The sequence below is a fragment of the Cupressus sempervirens genome, chromosome 7 (assembly GCF_028749045.1).
Source record: "Cupressus sempervirens isolate cs-2001-9-10 chromosome 7, ASM2874904v1, whole genome shotgun sequence".
Lineage (NCBI taxonomy): Eukaryota > Viridiplantae > Streptophyta > Pinopsida > Cupressales > Cupressaceae > Cupressus > Cupressus sempervirens.
Genome location: NC_143124.1, coordinates 814,539,189 through 814,560,666, shown reverse-complemented (window position 1 = coordinate 814,560,666; position 21,478 = coordinate 814,539,189). Strand labels below are relative to the sequence as shown.

Sequence of the window (21,478 nt, the reverse complement as noted above, 5' to 3'; positions counted from 1 at the left end):
TGTCACACCATGCCATGTGTTGCAAGGGCCCATACCTGCATTGTTTAATTTCCTCGCAACTCCTTATTGCAGGCGTACACCAGCCGTTGATCCTGGGAGATCTGACGGTGCTTGTAATACATGCTTTCTAAACCTGTGTAACTACCCTCTGTGATTTCATATGGACACGTGTCACCAGGGCACTTTCTCGCATTGTCAGAAAGTCTAACGAAGCTCAAAATGCGGGAAAGCAGGCACCAATAGAATCGCCAGCTCAGCCAGCCACCTTGTATTTTACGGCCCACAAGAAGAACATAGACCCACAATCCATGTGTTGCAAAGGGGCTTCCCTGCATTACATAAAGGTAGTGCATTTCCAAAATGTGGGGAAGAAGCCACTGTAGATCTGGGCAAGATCTGACTGTGCGAAAAGTTGTGGGCAAGTCAAAATAAAATTAGGAAATACCATAGGTTTTAAATTCTTTATTTTTTGATATTTTTGAGGCATTTTAAATAATATTAAAGATGGAAGGTGACCGTTGGGAGGGCTCAAGTGTTCAAATTCAAATTTTTGGTAGGAGGCAAAAAATGGTAACACCAACTAGAAAATTAGTTGGAGCTGAGCAAAGTCAAAGTGTAGTGTATATCGAGTGATACAATGTAAGCTGAGTAAAGTTTAGTTGATGTTGAACACTAGTAAACTTTAGTGTTTTCCAAGTGAGCTAGTTGATGACAAGGGGAAGAGCCAGTATGGAAGCTAAGTGACAACATATTGATGTTGAGTGTCAATATTCACGTTAAATCATGAAATTGACAAATCTAAGAGACTATTTTGTTTTCTTGAATTTTGTGAAGTGTGTGGAAGATAACTATGATGAGTTGGTGGCACAGAATTCATGGTAAACCATTTTGAGATGAATTCAAATAGGATTGAAGGAGAAGTTTCTAGAACAGAAAAAAATGAAAATATAGGTGGGTTCATTGAATCCTACCTAATCCTACCTAACCCTAAAAAAAACGATAGAGATGAACGATAAAATATCTTAGTTTTCTATTTATAGAGATGAATGGTCAGAAGAAAAGGTTGTCATGTGTTAGAACCTAAGGAAGACAAGGAGTCTAGGGTATTTCTTCATTCAGGGTATTTCTTCATTCAGAGACCAAACAAAAGAGACTAAAATTGGCAAGAAAAGTAAGAAGGCTTAAGAGTATGAATGCTTGAAATGTGAACAAGCTTTCAGAGCTGAAGTGTGTGAAAGCCAATAAGAATGGATGATTGAAATAGAGATTTTTAATCTGCAAGTGAGTTTTAAGTTTTTATTAGATTAAGCCTTACTATTACTTTCTAATTATTGTACCAGTCTAGGGTAAATCCTTTGGATTAAGGTTGACCTAACAATCATTTGTAAATCATCTAAACAGGTGACATTCCAAGTGAATGATATAAACTCCTCTAACAAGGCTCACACCTATCATGGTGATTGAAATCCTCTAACCAAGTCACATTTAATAGTGTGTATTGTAACCTTTAATAGGGTTGGCCTTTCACAGGGCATCACTTTAGAAGAGTGAGAATGAATAGCATGTTAATGGTGGTTTTTCCCAAATTGGGTTTCTACATAAAATCATTGTGTGAAATGTGTTATTGAATATGTTATATTTCATGTTAATATTTCTACAAAGTTGATTTGACAATAACCTACAAGTTTAAATGAGTGTATGATCTAATGAATGCATGCATGATGAATATGTTTTATGGATATGGGTTCACTAAGTTGTGTAAAGTTTTATTTGTACATTTGGACCTTGGATAACTGATTCACCCCCCTCTTAATTATTCTAAAGAATTCTAATGGTTTTCCAATTCACCAATCCAATCAATTAGGTCTTTAGGAGTCAAAGTACCTAATAAATTAGGAACCTCCATCTTATACTTCAACCTTATTTGAGATCCAGTTCTACCAAACTAACCAGTCCTTGTTCCAATAGGTCTCTCCACATGATCAGTTCTATCCTCACCACTTGATCCAACAACTTTAATGTCTTTAGAAACTTCCTCATAACCATCTTCAGTACCTACATTATGAGGTACACCACCTAAAGCACTCATAATTTCAGAAATCATGTCACTCTTCATCAATGCAATCTTAGATTTGAAACTGGCTTTAACCTCCATCATTTCAAATCTAAAACCTATTTAACCTTTTATGAGATCCTTTCTTCCACGTCAACAATAAGATCATCAATTTCCCTAGGGTATAATATTCTTGGAGGCATCTTCAAAGATTTTTGTAAACCTTTTGGAACCAATCCACAAATCTAGAAGATCAATCAACTCCACAAGATCAACATTCTCTTCCATCCTTCACCCAAGTCCTAGTGCAAACTGCCTCAACTTTAGTGCCTAGTCTACAAACTTAGGAACAACTAAGCTTTGATACTACCTAATGCAGAAAGAATCCAAGGATACCCCTACTTGAGGTAATTTAGATCCTTGTAAATAACCACACAATGGAAACACAACAACAATACAAGATCTAATACCAAATCACAACTCTTTAATCATAAAATATAATAATTTACATGCAATGTGCCCAACTATAAGACCTTCCAGGTAAGGGCCAAATACAAAAACAATTACAAAATATTTTGATAAGATCCCTCAAGATCCAAATCACAATCCTAATCCCAACTAGTCCAGATCTACACTCTAGTGGGAAACCCCAAGGAAATCTCAACTTGTGCTTGCAAGCCCACTAAGAAATCTCCAAGTTTACAAAGCCTTCACTATTAGTCCTTAAAAGTTTGTTCCTCCACTTCATCCTCTTCTCCAAGCTAAATGATCTACCAAAAAATCCCTTAAGACTCCACAAAACACCCTTACTTATATGCAACGAAGCCACAAGTCAGCCTAGCCCATTACAAATTAAGATAAACCCTTACATTAGACATTTACATAAGCCACATGTCAACTGCAACAAAAATTAAATACCCATATACAAATTAAATGCCAAAAGTTAGTTCACCGATAACTTGGTTACCATTGGGACCAAGAACAAACTAAGTGTTAGAGAAAACCATGATGAGTGTTAGCATTCTACTAGACCTAACCGAGTTTCTTCACTAACTAAGATGCTCCATGCATTATCGAAGATCTTCATTAACCGAGTTACTAGGTTAACACATGAACCAAACCAACTCAGTATCGATCGAGTCACCCTTCATTCTTTGACAAAGTCCTCCAACTTCAAGTTTAAACCACACCAACATGTAGGATTGCTAGCCAACCAAGGATGCTCCTGCATCATCAATGATATGTTCATGTTTGTGGTGGTTAGAAAAATTGAAGATGATTTTTCATACAGATATCTCCAAAAGCTATTGCTTAATCAAGAAATTTGAGTTTTATTTAATATTATTCAAAACCATTTATCTCAAGGTTGTTGGCTCTCTTCTCTAACCCTACAAGCTTCCAAGGTTCCCACAATTGGTTGAGTACCAAATGTAGTGCACTTACCTTTACATCATTATTTTTGAAGTCATAGATATTATCCTTCATTTGGTTTTGAAGGCACATTTTTTGTGTGGAAGGTATAGTGCTGGTCATGTATACTTATATTTTAACAGTGCAAAATCTGCAGTTGGTGTACAACATGCTCTCCATGGTAGATGGTTTGGAAGAAAAATGATTACGACAAAATTCATGGTATGTTAGCTGAGTTTTAAAAAGATACAATTAGTTGTTTTAGGTCAAGTTATTATACCATTGTTTAAATATTTGATTTGTGTTGTTTCCTATACAACCTTTCTATAGCTATGAGGACAATTTTCATGATAAAAAATGATTGGGGTGGATCAAATATTCAAAATTATCAAGCATTTTAGTTTAGTTTTCAATCAAGTTAAAGGTGAATTGACATCATCTTCTCATGATTACAAAAGGCATTGACTATAATATTACTTGATTTGGATGAAAATAAACAAGAAACAAGATATGCACCTATAAGCCACACACCTGTAACATTTTGTATGCAAAGTTCTTCCTTTTCCTTTTGGTTTTCTTTCTTTTCTTGCATTCACAATACAAACATGGCCAATAAGTAGGGGAGGATTAGTATCACATTAACACAAACAATCAAAATTTAATAAATTTTACTCACCTTACATGATGTTGAGTAGTGTTTTCCCCTTCAATCCTCCCATGCACCTACACTTTGTCACGTGAAAACAAAATGAAGTTTCACTTTTTTTTTTTCTTTATATCCCGAAAATGTCAAAATTTTGACAAAAGTAATTAACCATCGTCAAAATTTTGACAATAAACTTAAGTTCTATCAAATTTTTGACAAGATACTTAAGTATTGTCAAAATATCAATGTTTTCAGGATCATATTTTTAAAAAAGTGAATTTGACAAGCCGAATTGGCCTTCCGTAAAAAATTTAGGTAAAAAATGGGACCCAAATGTACCAGTGGTATTACCTTTCTTAGGTGCTTTGCCTTTTCCTTTGGGTTTCTAGTTGTTCTTTGCCTTAGATCTACAATCTTGTGACTTATGACCATGCTTCTAACGAGTATATTAGTAACCTTAAAATCTAGAAGTAGTTGGTGCTTTGTTGACCTTTGATCTACATTCGTGTGCTTGATGACCTTGTTTGTTGCACTTAAAGTAATAACCATCAAATTTTGTTTTAGGGTTTGACTTACCAATTTTTCTCATGCACATGTTTGTTGTATGACATGCTTTTCCACAATGATAGCATGTAGGCTTCTTGTCCTTTGGCTTGACATTAACATTCCTTTGTTCTCCTTACCTTGATGATTCTCCTTGCTCGACACCTGATAGGAAATCGACATAGCGTAGTCCAGAAGTGCCATTAGGTATTCTAGGTGCATTCATCAGTTCATTTAGTAATTTTATAGCTTCCTTAGGTTTATCTAGCCTTTCCATGAAATTATTTTCAAATTTTAGCTCATTCTTCAATCTTTCATTTTCAGATTTTGGATTTACAATCTCAAGATCCTTTCTAACCAACTCATGATTAAGAATTGGTAACTGATTTACCATGTCAAACTGATTGTGTGTTAGGGTTTGTACCTCACTAATATTTTCATCTAGTCTTTTAGTCAACTATGTAATGTTTTCTTCTTCTAGAACTTTGTCATCCTCAACATTTCCCTTCTATTTTATGGCTTCACATGGTCTTACTGATATCACTTCATGTTCTCTCTTTAGTTGTTTTATTTCTTCATTTAGATTGTTGTCTCCAATAAATTTGGTATTGTTGCATCACTATCACTAGATCTACCTTCATTGCATATGTACTCAATGCTTTCTTCCTTTTATTGTGTGTCATTATGTTTGAGTGCCATCTCCTTCCTTTATTTTAGGACCTTACAAAGTTTCTCTTTAGTGACTTTGACTTGTTCCAAGGTAATTTGCAAATCAAGCTTTTTGTTCTGTTAGTCTTTCCCAGTTTATAGGCTTCCATCTCCAAGATCTTGTCTCTCAAGTGGTTAAACTTCTGATAAGAGAACCAATGATTTGATACCAATTGTTAGAAATATAATAGGGAAAGTAAGATATTGAGAGTGGGGAGGGAGTGAATTAGGATCTATAAAACTTTTAACATTTCAAACATGTATCAAATCTTATAGCTTCACCATAAACCCTTATCTCATTAATATCATATATCAAATGAACATTTACTATGATACATAATCAGATCTAGCATTTAATTTCATGTATAACCTACAAACATGTAAAGTAACTCATAAAACATAAACACAAATATTTGGTTAGGTAGAAACCCTCCAATTTGAAGGTAAAATTGTAGTGTGGATGACACCTACAAATCTTAACTACTACAAAAATAAAGCTCACCTATTAGGGCTACAAGTTTGATCACTTCTGATGATCTACCCTTTGAGGGGTCTATCCTGTTAAGAGCTTATGAGACTTATATAGTCTACCTTAATTAAAGGATTTAACCGTAAAACTAAGTAAGTCCTCTCTTAAGAGATTTAAACCTTGGTTACACCTATTAAAATATATTAGTACCTAATCCTCTGGTTTGCACTACCATGAAGATAACAAATCTCCTTTGTTCATAAATTGATCACCTCTTTGATCTAATGTGTCTATATCTCTGCACTTCACTACTCTACTTGGTCTCTTTACTTTTTCTGATCCACCTTTGCCCTTGCATGCATCTAGTCCTTCACACATCACATGGACACAACAACCTTCATAACCTTTCTAAATTAGGTCATAGACCCTCCTTAAATATAATATTGGCTAAACCTTCTAGATCCAAATCAATGATCTAGAGTCAATCCTTTATTTGTTTAGACCTTCCAATTTTCTAATTGGTGGAATCCCTTGCCTAGGGTTTAATCATTACAACATTTAGGGTCAAATTGTGATGAAAATTTGTGATAACAGTGTAATTTGTTGTCATTTTCATTTTTTTTGGCAATTGTCCTTGACGTCGTCGCAATACCAAAGTTGCAATCATAATTGTGATGCTTTTGTTAGTATAAACAAAAATAAAAGGAAAACATAACTCATTCTCCATTTGTTTTGATTGTGGAGAGCTACACGCAAAAGAGGATGAAGATCTCTAAATGAGGGTAGAGATCTCTAAATGTTGTCATTCCCTTGTCATTGGTGCATATCATTGCTGTGATCTCTACATTTTTTTGTGCATTGTGCCCTTTCTCTGTGATTTTGTTGCTTTGTATCTTTGCATTTTTTTGTTGTACCCTTGCTTTATGATTTGGTTGTCATGCCCTTGTGATATCTACATTTTTTATCATGCCCTTGCTCTATGATTTCATTGTTGTGTCCTTACTTTTCTATTTTGTTGCCATGTCATGCCCTTGTGATCTCTGTGCCCTTGCTCTAAGATTTCATTTTCATGTTGTGCCCTAGCTTTTCAATTTTCTTCAATGGAGCTATGTAAATGTTCATTTATTTTCCTTCTAAATAGGTATCTCTTTGTATTTTTTTTTAAACATGTATATCTAGAGATCTTTTTAAAGGCGCTTATTACATCTTAGCATAACAAAAAATCTGATCCAACTACATACATATTCCAGAATCCAAATAATAAAACAATAAAACTCACTCAACCTGTGCTAAGTGACTTACCTCAAGATCATCCACAAAAATAATGTAGACCTGAAAAAATGGGCAGAGTTCACAAGAAATTTTACAAAAACATATCATAGTAGATATTTTTAGAAAGAAACAAGCCATAACATAGTTAAATGGGTCTAGTTGCTGATTATATGGGTTGATTACAAATTCCTATAGAACTATCATCAGATTAGGTACAATAAAATGTATAATCAACTATTCCTAACTAGGAGGATCAAATCCAGTTTTTCAAGGTGATAAAATTGCATATGCAAGGAACTGAAGAATAACTTCAATGAAGAGTTTAGTGTAAGGAGTTGAAGAAGCAAGCTCTACTTCTATGTAAATTCCATAATCATGAGGTTCATTCCCTTGTAGAAGCCTTTTCCATAATGACATTACCTCTAAACCATGCATAGGATGTTGAAGTGGTTCCCACCCTTGAAACACCCTTATAAGCATTTGATACTTAGGATCATTGTAGGGAGACTATGGAAATATTTGAAACACTCTTATAAGCATTTGATATTTGGACTATAAATTATCAAAGACACTTGCAATCAATTTTAACGTCATAGTACCTACCGCAACACTTTCCTAGATTCTATCTTGTGGCTCCCATAATATCCTCTATGTTGTCTAGTTGTTGTTTCTATTGTGTAGTTTCTTTATAAAGCCTCTCCTTCTCCTTCATTCTCATGCCTTAAATTTTAATTATCAATCTTCTAAATATATGCCTCTACCTTATCTAAAATAAACTTTACATTGTGTTGTAACTCTGGCATAGGTGTTTGATCATCGATAGCTTTCATTTCAACATTCACATTTTAAAGATTGGTCAACAGCCTCACTTGCAGACCTCTCATGTCAAGAAATTTCTATACTATTTCAACACCATGTTCTTGCCTCTAAGATAATAGTTCTTCAGGTGCATTTTCTTGTAAAACATTAATTTTGTTGAACAACTGTAAACTCTTAGAAAGTGCATTATTGTTTCATGTATGTATATAAATATAATAATGAATAATAATAATGTTTTCAAGTATGTCAAAATAATAAGTAACATTACCATTGGATCATATAATAATGAAGTAAAAAACCCATCTAATCAACAACTAGACCAATATAACTCGTGTTTCCAATGTCATTGTACCTACTACAAGACTTTCTTGGATTCTATCCAGTGGTTTCCATAATATCCTCTATGTTGTCTAGCCATTTTTTCTACCATACAATCTCTTTCTAAAGCCGCTCCTTCTCCTTCGTTCTCATGTCTTAAATTTTGATTATCAGACTTTTGAATATCTTCCTGTACCTTATGTAAAATTAACTTCATAGTGTGTTGTAACTCTTTCATAGGCATATTTTCTTGTAAAACAATAATTATGTTGAACAATTATAAACTCTTAGAAAGTGCATTGTTCTTTTCATGTATGTATGTATATATGCATGTATATATCTATGTATGTATGTATGTGTATATATATATATATATATATATATATATATATATATATATATATATATGTATTAATTTATGTGTGTGTGTGTGTGTGTGTATACACATATGTATGTATGTAGGTATATATATGTATGTATGCATGTATGTATATATATAGAGAGATCTTGTGGATTATGGATTATAAAAAAGAAAGAAAAGAAAACACGAAATTAATCATTCCCCATTTTTTTTGATTGATTGTGGGGAGCTACATTTGAAAGAGGGTGGAGAACTCTGAACGTTGGTGGAGATCAGTGGAGATCTAGGATTTTGTTGTTGTTCCTATGTGATCACTATATTTTGTTTCCATGCCATGCCTTTGTGATCTTTGTGCCCTTTCTTTGCAATTTTCTTCAAGGGGAGAAGAGGTGCCTATGTAAATATTCTTTTTTTTTTTTCCCTTCTAAACACATGTCTCTTGTTCATATATAATAGCTTTGGTCAGATTCAAGGATAACTGATTATGATGATCATATGCATATGTGCATGTATGTATGTATATCAGTTCACTATGTGAACTACTTTACATGCATGCATACACACTTGCATAATACTTGTGCTAAATTAAATTAATCATTCATGTCTTGAATTCACACAAGCAATTATCCTTGCATTCAATCAAAACTATTCATACCAAACTAAGTATGCAGAAATCTATTCATGTTTACATTCTTTAAATATCACATGTATGTAAATGAATAAAGTAATCTTAGGAACTTTTGCATTGATAAAAAAAATTGATTTATAAATCTAGAAAAAAAAAAGTGAAATAATGTTGATTTTTACACAATCTTAGGAAATTGTATTTGGGAAAAAAGAGTACATTCATATTTCAATCAAAAGGGGCAAAGAGACAGAGATAGATACATGGAATAAACTACAGAAGAGGGGTTTTTTTAAAAACATTTTTTGAAATTTTTTCACAATTTTTCCAAATTTGCATTGTAAGGGTCGTACAACCATGGTAGGCAAAAATGTTTTTGCCTTAGAATGCAAAGTTGACCAACTTAGTCATGTTTTATATGGAAATAAGGGTTTTGACATCCTTTGAATCCAACTGTGAGGTCTATTTGACCTCAAAGTGCTTTTAATTTTAGAGACCCTCCTATTTTCACAAAATATACCTTAAAATAGCTAGATCCATTTTGTCAAACCCTTGTTCTTTTTCTCCAACTAAGAACAAGCTAGATAAGATCTGAGACTGATACCATGAAATATTTGATGAGAACAAATCCACAGATCTAGTAGAACACATGTATGTAAGAACCTGTCATAGAGAAGAAAAAGACAAGAGAAGGGAAGGGTTTGGCTCTAAAAATATGGAAGAATATGTTATCAGACTGGAAGAATGAGTGAAAATACAATGTATCAATCCTAATAAAGGAGATCGTAAAACCCTAATAAGGAAACCCTAAGAGGTATATGACATTTAATAATTAATATTTAATTATTAAATGGAAACACATGTGCATAAAGTGAAATCTTAAGAAGGGAGTAAAGGTAATTTAATAAATTAAATTAAATTAATCATTTATTCTAACATTTTTTTATTAGAACCATATAGTGGGGTTTTTTGGTAGAAGTTTAGTAAAAGATTTGATTTCTTTCCAACAATTTATCGTCCATCATTTGAAGATATATGGATAAGTTCATTTTGCAAAATGATGGGATTTAATTTTCAGTTGAAAGGGGAAGAGAGATGAGAGATGCTTTGCAACAACAATAGATGGAGGGAGATTCAAGTAGACAAGTGGAAGCCACAAATTAGATATGAGATTCTCCTCTTTTCAATATCTTCTTTTTTCCTCTCATTGTACAAGGTTGGTTCCAACCTTTTGGAAAAGTTTCCATTGTTGTGCTTCTCTTCTTTTCTGTATCTTCTATTTGATATTGGAAGGACCCACATTCTAAGTTTTCACAATGAAAACTAAGAATGTAGGTTGTAGGTTTATAAAAAAAGTTTGTATTGGCAAATATTAGATATCTAATTGGCTTTGTAGTTTGGTTAAATTTCTTTGATTAGATGTATTGACACCCAAACCTACTAAAAACTTAGCAATATGTATAGTGCATTTTTTGACAAGTGAAATGATGATTTTTTTTCACAACACCACTTTTTGGCATACCATAATCTTGGACATACCATGCACATTTACATAAAATATGAACCCTATATCCAATTATCATGCTAATTTATCCCATTAATATTTAAATCTATGGATGTGATAAATGGATCTATTATTAGTTCCTATCGTAGGCAAGATTGTATAACATTAATTAAAATCCAACTTTCCCACTAAATTGTTCAATCATAGGACTTTAAATTTTTCAACATGTTTTTATTTATGTCTGCTATAGTTGAGTGAAGCTTTCACATTTTTAATTTTCCAATTATAACAATTATTTTTTCAAATACTTTCTTTTATATAGTTCTCATATATATTGATATTTTATTAATTTAACAAAATAAATATTTCTCATTCTAATGCACTATTTGATGGGATAAGTCAAAAATAAATAAAAATCTACCACTGTATGTTATAAAATAAAATAATTAAATCTAAGAAATGTAAATCTTGACATATTTTGAGAATTATATTGATTTTTTTAAATGTATAACTTTCTCATATATATATATATATATCAATTTGATGTTTCTACTTTAAAAATTAATTATAAATAAGAAGTTTTTTGGATTCGATTGTGTGTGGTTTTTTACCATCAACGTTTCAGATCATACTAATTAATTATAATTTGAAATATCTAATGGCAGTGGTAAGATATTCCACTAAAATAAATGCCCATAAACTTTATGCACTCACTAGTTCCATAAAGATATAGAAAAAACTTATTTTATGGAACCGTATCTAGGAGTATGAACAAATAAATACTTGTAGATTTTCTAGATTCTACACATAACTTGTTTAGACATCAATATGTCTAACCTTTATATTTATTTCATATATCTATTGCAAACATTTAGATATTGCACTATAATAAATTCTCATAAACTTTATAAGTCTAAATAAGAAAAAATATAAAAATCTATACAATTTTTATTTGGAAGTACAAAAATAAATTTATAAATTTCTTTTAGTAGAGAGAAAATTAATTGCAATTTTATACAAATCTTTACTAGATGTATACTTATTGTAATACAACATTTGCAAGTAGAAACAAACTACACAAGTAAAAACACTATGGACTCCTTCCTTAGTCAAGTCAAATATCTTTGGGATTAATCTTTAGGTTCAAAATATATTTTCAAGCTACCTATAAAACAAAGTTCTATATTCTACATCGACAAGATATTCTACATTGATAAGAAGAAGATGCTATTCATCCTTGTTTTAATAGTGAATGCGAATTTCTTTATTTTTAAATAAATATCTATATGTGGAATCTATATCTTTTTCACATAATAATAAAAATGTATGTATACACATACACATACATATGCACATATACATATAGTATATGTAAATTACATATATATACATTTGTATGCACATGTACAATGCAATAATATACATACATACATACATACATACATACATACATACATACATACATACATACATACATACATACATACATATATATATATATATATATATATATATATATATATATATATATATATATATATATATACTTGTTCATATTTTAAATTTAATTTCTCCTAGTCTTATTTCAAAAGAGAAAAAAAAATTCTGAAAAATTGTTTAGCCCTTGCGCTATTTGTAGTCAATTATTTTTTATAATTTCATATAGAACAAAAACATGCTTATGTGTTTAATAATTAACAAACATTTAAAACTTTATTATACTATTCAAAGAATAATAATAATGTTTAAATAATTAACATTCAAAATATACTATAGATCTACCAAGTTCATTTTGTGGTAATAATAATTTTGCACCACCTAAGGTCAAAGTCTTTGATAACAAAATTTTATATTCATTTTTCTATTTATAATGTTGAATGTAGTTTTATATGTATCATTGTTTTAATATTACATATGGTTGTAGTTTTATGTTGGTTTGTTATAAGATGTTGGGTTTGGATCCAATTAAAGTAGGCTCTTCAATTTTGATAAGAGTCGTCTATATTGGGTTGAGTGAGATGTTATTCTTGGACAAAGTTTGTGGATACAAGTATTCTTATGTGTATTGTATGAAGTTTATATTTTTAATTCTTTTTAATGTATATTTCTATATTTGCTTTTAATATAATTTATATAAAACAATATTATGTGTGTGTGTGTGTGTACATGTACATATACATATATACACACACACACATGTATGTATGTATGTATGTATATGTACATTACATATATATCTATATATATGTACATATACACATATATGTATACACATACATATATATATGTATGTGTTTATATGTATATGTATATGTGTATATGTATATATATATCTTTTATAATAACTATCATACAATAATGTTTTTCATGTATTTCAATTATTTTGTCTTCTAATATATTGCACTTATTTTGATGCTGAAACTTCTTCAACCAAAAGCATGATCCCACCTCATCTCCTATAATGTAGGAGCATTACAGTCAACAAGATTTGATGCTAATTTTAAAATATAATTATTTCTCTTCTCAATTAATTACTTCTAAGTATCACCATAATTCCATTACTACTTCCTTTCCAATAAGTGTAATGATAGAGTATCCATTTCTCACCACCCAAAGCTCTTTTAGATTTTCAAAGTAAATTTCTTGTCATCACTATAATTGTATGTCGTGTTTTCACTTGCTAGAACTTGCCCGAATGGCTTAATTGGCACACTGGAAGCATTGAATATTTCAGTCTTCTACTGTGCCCACTCACTGTTAGCCAATAGCATGAGACCAATGCACAACAGTGGCCCCAAGCTATTGGCTAGGACTGACTGGACCCACTAGAAGCCACAAATAGTCAATGCTTCGAGTGTGTCGGTTAAGGCTGGCTGAACTTGCCTTGTCATTTTACATTCTTGCTGATTGAGTTCTATGTAGTCACGACCTTCTTGAAAATTCGATACAACTTTCAAGCATCTTAAAGAATTTTCTTGCAACTTCCTACGAAGTGGCTCAAGTGAGCGTTGTCCTCTATTCCTCGTTTCAATATTTTGTGGCCTTCCAATTGATTCCCCTACACTTTGTGCGCACTATTGTACTAGTAGTACTGTGCTGCCTCGTAGATGGGCTATTCTACGAGATGTTTCTCAGTGAGTTACCCTAGGGTCCCATGGAGGGGGCTTGGGCTCTATATTTCAAGAGTTGGAGGTCCCATGATAATATTTTTGGGGGGCTAAAGCTTAATTTGGAATCTTTTCCTATTAACTAGGAGCCCCTACTTTTTAGTTGAGCGGATGGAAAAGGGGGGGGCTGGAAATAGCCCCTACTATTTAGGGAAGAATTATGCCACTTGGCAAGAACCCATGCTTCTTTTTCCCTCCAAATTGAAATCACCCTACCAATACTTCTAAAAACAACAATTTATATTTTTAATATTTTCTTCAATTTACGATTTTTTTTTAAAAAGCAAATTTATATGTAATGCCCATGGGACTGCTACCCTTTAAATGTTCTTAAAAAAGCTCAGCGGCACCCGCTCTATTTTTAAGCAAGCAGGTGCCCATGAGACCCCAACCTTACTCACTTGACCTTGCTGGGATCTCTGCTATTAATGTTGCCCATTTCTTGGGTATCTTCTTGTCCACCGTATGAAAAGAAATCACTTTTAGATTTGAAGGGAGATCTTCACGATCCTTTTGCTCGACTGGAAACGTCAAATGATTCCACCAACTATTGCAACTGGGAAGGAATCAAATGTGATAATATAACAGAGCACGTCATTCAATTGGACCTCCACAATCCTTTCAGCAACAATCCGGCAGTGGCTTTCCATAATTCACCCGGTGATGTTACTTTCGAGATATATCCTGGTTCACCTTCTGCTATTGAGAGTGAACAAAAAGGATGTTTTTCTCCTTTTCTTGATCTAAAAATGTTACAAGTACCGGATTTGAGCTACAACGCCTCTAATGGTGTTGGCATCCCTCAACAACTTCCCACACTGAAATATTTGCAGTATTTGAACTTGTCAAATGCTGGATTTGTGGGAAGAGTACGGAGCGAGTTGGGCAACATGTCTGTGAAAAATCAAACTATTGCAGTCACTGATTATTAATCTCCTATCATAAATGATTACCATACTGCTGAAAAAAAATTCCCAGCTAATATTGAAAAATAACACAACTGCAATTTCACTTATAAAACGGAAAGAAATGAACAACACAATGAACACACTATTTTCGGACAAATTATCCCTAGAAAAACCCCTAAGGGAAAACCAGTTCTACAGATGAGGAATTATATTAAACTTCAGCAAATCAAGAGATACAAAATTCCTTGCCTCTCACTGGCAGAACTCTGACAACCTCCTAATTTCTCCCGCTGATATTCCCCACTGTTATCTCCACGCTAACACTGCGCCCTTGCTAACACTGCAAGACTGTTTGCTAACACTGCAAACGTTTCTCCAAAACTTCTTATCCAAATGACCCAATGACCCCTTTTTATACTACTCCTGTTGGTAAACCAACGACTAAGATTAAATCAAACCAACGGCTGAGATTAAGACAACTCGACAGCCAATAATAGAATTGGTTGCAAGATGTCCAAAAGGGAATCTCTAAAATTAGTAAATAATAACCATTTACTAATTCTTGGCAAGTGGACAAACAATTGTCCAAACCACCCATAAATACAACTGCTATTCATAGATAAGGACGAACAGCTGTCCAAGCTACCCATAAATACTACTGCTATTTTCGGGTCAGAAATAACAGTTGTCCAACTAACAATAATTAACACTCCTTCTTAGCGAGGAGGTTGTTCTGCATGACACCCATCTTATCTCTGAAGAAGATAAATTTGGCCTTTCCCAAAGCCTTCGTCAAAATGTCTGCTACCTGCTCATCTGTAAGTATGTATTGTAGTCGAACAACTCCCCATTATAAGTGAAATCTTATAAGTGAAATTGCAATTGTGTTATTTTTCAATATTAGCTAGGAATTTGTTTTCAGCAGTATGATAATCATTTATGATAGGAGATTAATAATCAGTGACTGCAATAGTTTGATTTTTCACAATGTCCACGTTGCGTCACTTGGATCTTTCCACTAATTACTACATTTTGTGTTCCTCCATCACAATCGACAACATGCAGATGTGGATGGGTAATATGAGGGATTTGAAGGAGCTGTTGCTAGATGAGGTTAACATGTCACAAGAGAGAAGCGATGAATCGGGCCAAGCTATCTCCACCATGTACTCTCTCAGGCATCTTCAAATGTTCAATTGTATGCTCTCTGCCCCAATTCCCCCTTATAATGGAAACCTTACCAGTTTAACCCACCTCCAACTTGGCTGTAATTCCTTCTTCTCTCCCATACCTGCTGCCTTACACAACCTCTCCAACTTGATTTCTCTCAAGCTCAACAGTTGTGACCTCAATGGTTCCATCCCTTCTACTCTGTTGAGCCTTCCAAACCTGCAACAAGTTGACTTGTCTGCCAATTTTGACTTGGGAGGGGGTCTTTCAAGCATTCTGCCACCATACTTGCATCACTAAACAAGCTTGTTCTTACTGCAACAAGTGTAACAGAAGCAATTCCGAATTCAATTGGCAACATCTCCTCATTAACTCTCTTGGATCTCTCCCACTACTCTGTTCAAGCTAAGCTTCCACCCACCATTGCAAACCATTGCAAATCTTACACAACTTGTAATATTGGATATCTCAATGACCAAATTACAAGGAAGTTTAGCGCGCTCAGGCTGGAGTAGTACTAGGATGGGTGACCTCTCGAGAAGTCCCGGTGCTTCACCCCTATGAGCATCACCTAGATCCAATGAGTGCTAAGTGTTCCATTTATTCTCATGAGAGATGGATTCGTGTTGAATCACTACTCATGAAACATGGGTCAATGAGTTTGACTCAAAATTACGTAGTTAAATCCTAATAGCAATATCACAATTTGACTTGTTGTGGAAATTATCTCCTACTTATCAACTGATGAGCTTAAGGGGCTTTCTAATGTATGGTTCATAAGGCACAACACTTGGTGAAGGTTTTGCAAATGAGGTTGCAAGTTTTGGATTTAACCATGGAGGAAACTCCATAGTTAAGCGCGCTCAGGCTGGAATAGTAATAGGATGGGTGACCTCTTAGGAAGTCCCGGTGCTTCACCCCTGTGAGCATCACTTAGATCCAATGAATGCTTAAGTGTTCCATTTATTCTCATGAGAGATGGATTCGTGTTGAATCACTACTCATGAAACATGGGTCAATGAATTTGACTAAAAATTACACAGTTAAATCCTGATAGCAATATCACACATTTACCTTCATTTGAGGTTAAGCGTCCATCAGGATGCCTACATTGATCTTTCACACAATTAGTTGTATGGTCACATACCCACCATGTTGTTCAGTGCATTGGGGAGCACAGGCCATGTCGACTTGAGTCAGAATAGATTGACCGGTGCCATTCTACCATTTGACATGAATCTTACCTCCTTCAAATGGCTTGATTTGAGCTACAATGAATTGACCGCCACAATTCCTCCATTGGCCAACATAAAGTCCCTTGTTCTGCTTGATCTGAGTAATAATCAGCTGACTGGCAAAACCCCAGATTCGGTAGGTCAACAAAATTCCCTCCAGACGCTTGATCTAAGCAACAACGTGTTAAGTCATACTATACCTCGCAATATTTCAAATCTATCTAAATTGAAGGTTCTTTCCCTCTCTTCCAGTCGATTAAGTGGAAACCTTTCAGAGTCCCACCTTAATAATCTATCCAGTCTGGTATCTCTGGACATTTCGAGCAATGCTTTAACTGTGAAGCTCAGTCCTACTTGAGTTCCCCAAAATCTTTTACAACACTGAAACTAAGATCATACAACATGGAGGGTGAGTTTCTGACCTTCTTAATAACTCAAACTAGCATTTCTGATTTGGATTTGTCCGACAACTTATTACGGGGTAACATTCCTGCATGGATATGGGAGTCCATTCCTCTTCAACAGCTCAACTTGTCTTACAAAAATTTCACAGGCACTTTACCTTCTAAGCTATTGGGCCTCCAAAAATTGAAGGTTCTGGACTTGCAGCAAAACAACTTACAAGGCCCGCTTCCGCTTCCTCCTGCTTCAGTAGTTGTCTTGGAACTCTCAGAAAATCAGTTACATGGATCCAGTCCAGCTGAAATTGGTGATTACAGTCTTAATTACTTGTCTCTGTCTCACAACAATCTCAGTGGTGACATCCCAACTACAATATGTAAAGGGTTGCCTATGCAGATTCTAGATTTGTCCAATAATGGACTAATAAGTAACATTCCAGTAACTTTTGCAAACTGTAGGTATCTTGTGGTATTGAATTTGGAGGAAAATTGTTTAGAAGGTGAGTTGCTGGCGGAGTTGGGCAACATGATTTCGCTTCAAATGCTCAAAATCAGGGGAAATCGTCTAAACAGAGCTCTGCCAAGGCTTGCAAATTGTAGCAGTTGCAGATATTAAATGTGGGAGATAAAAGTCTGACAGGGAACATTTTTTCGATTTGGATTCAAGAGCTTCCTGATCTTAAGATTTTGATCTTGAGATCAAACAGATTTGAAGGAAGTGTACCTGCTGATTTAAGCAAAATAGCGCATCTTCAAATATTAGACCTTTCAATGAACAGTTTGACAGGAGCCATTCTAGACAACATTTTAGAGATGAAGGGCATTGCTAATGTCTCAATGGATGCAGAATTCTTTGAGTTCAGATTGGTAAGAGGTTCAACATATGTAGAGAAAATAATCATCAGAAACAAAGGATTGGAGATGGAATTCATGAGATCTTTGAGGTTAGTAAATTGTCTTGATCTAGCAAACAATAGAATATCTGGTCATATTCCTGAAGGGATAGGATCTCTCATCGGTTTGATCATTCTTAATATTTCAAGAAATTATATCAATGGTGGTATACCGTAGTCCTTGGGAAACATGGGACAGCTGGAATCCCTTGACCTCTCGCGAAACAACTTGTCCAGAGTCATTCCTAGAAAATTGCAACTTCTGACATACTTAAGGGCCCGCTTGTTTGTTGGAATAGGAATAGGAAATGCATTTTCTGTTTGGTACCCAAATTGGAATAGGGAATAGGCAAACATATTCCAATTTTGTCCCAAAAATGAGCATATGTTCATTCCAAAAAATAGTTATTATTGGAATGGATCATTTCTATTCCCAATCTTTTTTCTTTTTTTTATTATTTTTTTGTTAATTTTTTTCTAACATTTTATTTTTTAAAAACCTTTTTTACAAGTTTTTATTTTATTTTATCTGTTTATTTAAAAAAATGAAATAAATTATATTTCTCATTAACTTCAATGAATTAAATAAAAATGAAAATAAATTAACTTTTTTACCGTTATTGAAAAAATTAACCAAAAAATAAAAAATTTAAAACATAAAAATTTAAGGGAGATATTTTTAAAATACAAAATTTAACCTTATTTCTATTTCATTTTTGTACAACCAAACAATGGATCAACATATTCCCATCAAATTCTAAGTGAACCAAACAGGATTGGAATTGCCCTTTTCTATTCTCATTCCCCATTTTCATTCCTATTCTAATTTTCAATTCCTATGCCAGCAAACAAATGGGCCCTAAGTTACTTGAATCTATCTTACAACAATCTTTCGGGGGGGGGTGCACTTGTTAACGCTTGAAGTGTCATCCTTCTCAAATAATCCCGGTCTAAACGACTTACAACTCAACGAGTCATGGTAATCTTCGCCAGAGGATGAAATCAAGCCTAAAATGAGGGCAAGAGAGGAAATTGATGTTGAAGAGGAAGTGTTGTGAGGACTGACAGTGGGACCAAGCTTTGCATTTGCATTTAATGTTGTAATTGGAATGTTGTGTCTTCCCACACCAGTGGACATAAGGTGCTTGCAGTTGATGGATCACACCATTGTTTATTTCTTTGCAAGATTCAGAACGTAAGGTATGCAACAAGTTTGTTAGCTATATTTAAGCTCCCCCTCTCAACTTGCGAAGTGCTTTCCTTTTTCCAAATTAACATTTCCTATTTATTTTTAAAGTTCTTTAACATTTTTCATTTTCCTCTTTTTTTTGACCTTTTTTTTCACTTAATAAGCCCAGTCTAATAGGCCCTTCTCCAATGCAGTGTTCATAAAAGTGATGAAGAAGATGATAGTTGGCATGGAGTGGAAGTCAGCTTTGCATTTGGGTTTAATAATGTTATTGGAGTGTTGTGTTGTGCATCTGATGGACTACATCATCTGTTTTCTATTTGGAAATGTAGAAACTTGAGGAGTCTTTCATGTGATGTAAACGATGTTTATTAGCTTATTGGCTTACTTATACTCTTACCTATTCTTATTTTTTTAACATTTTCTTAAGAGGAAGGTTGTCAAAATAATATGATCTCATTTCTTATTGTATAAGTAAATTGGTTATAAATTTATGTTTTTGAGATTAAAAAAATTGAATTTAGCAAGGGAGAATATCATGAGTGTTTCATTGAGTGTTATACTAGTACTTGCATCAAAGAAGAGGTGCAAGATATTTATTCATAATTGTAACCTTAGTAATCTTTAATTCGAGGAACTAAAAATGTATTTGTAAAATATTGTATTTAAAATGTGTCATCTTAATTCAAACAATCCATAGTGATTAAACATATGTTCTCTATCTTTTAAATGCAAATTATACCAAAAAAATATGTTATACGAATATACAAAGTTATATAAATAGATGTTCAAAACAAATTGAAATAAATACTTTTGTTGTGTTCTCTTTTAAAAGCATAGACATGTAGGGGTGAAGCTAGAAGCAAAGTGTGGTAAGTGTTGGAAAGATAGATAGTGCACATTGCATTAAAATAAAATTGATTTTTAACAAGTTAAACTTGAATCAACATTAGGTGCAATGTAAGAGCAAGTATAAGGACATTTTTTTAGTTACAAGGATCTCATTGAATCATGCAAATAAAGTTTTTGTCTCTCAAAGCAACATGATTAAAAACTAACATGCTTTTTGCAAACAGTCTATTTTAATGAAACTCTAAAATACTCATATTTGGCACAAAATTGAAGCAAATCTTTGATTTAAGTTAAATATTGCAAAGGCAGTCATTACTTTTTTGAGAGGGATTGTCATATGCATGGATGATTTAAATTAAGAAAGAAATTACATAGAAAGCCTGGTCAAGATTTATTGTATGTGATTTCATTACCACTCCTGCATTTGCGCTTCAAAATTTTGCTTGAAATACACAATAAAATAATTTGGGCAAGTTGTTGAATCTTCATGCATTTGTCCCTTCAATTGCTATTGTGGAGGTGCTTCAATTCCTTTCACACCCAACTACCTAGCTTGTAGCCGTCTATGCAAACGTCATTGAATTCAATAAAGCTTCCTTAGTCTATTTTTCCTCTAGAAATATTATAAAATAAGAGCTATATTGTAACAAGTGTATTATTATTAAATATATTTCAACTATGATTCTTTCTTTCTAATAACAACTTTATCATGAAATATTTCAAAAATTCTATATGATTGTTTGGATCGCCTTTTTGTAATTAGGAACACAATAATAGATGACAACAGTGATAAAAATGGCTAGTTCTTGTTATAGTTACAAAATTAATTAAATTGAATTATGTTAATGTTTAGTATTATTAATATGATTTATCTGCCATTTTAATATACATGACATTGAAATGACTGTCATTTTTTTGAAATGCTAAAAAGTTTA

General features: G+C 33.2%; 1 pseudogene; it reads left to right on the top strand.

Annotated features, from left to right (window-relative positions):
• Positions 1-360: 360 nt before the first annotated feature.
• On the top strand, positions 361-19,560 carry LOC149549890 (uncharacterized; annotated as a pseudogene).
• Positions 19,561-21,478: the final 1,918 nt, after the last annotated feature.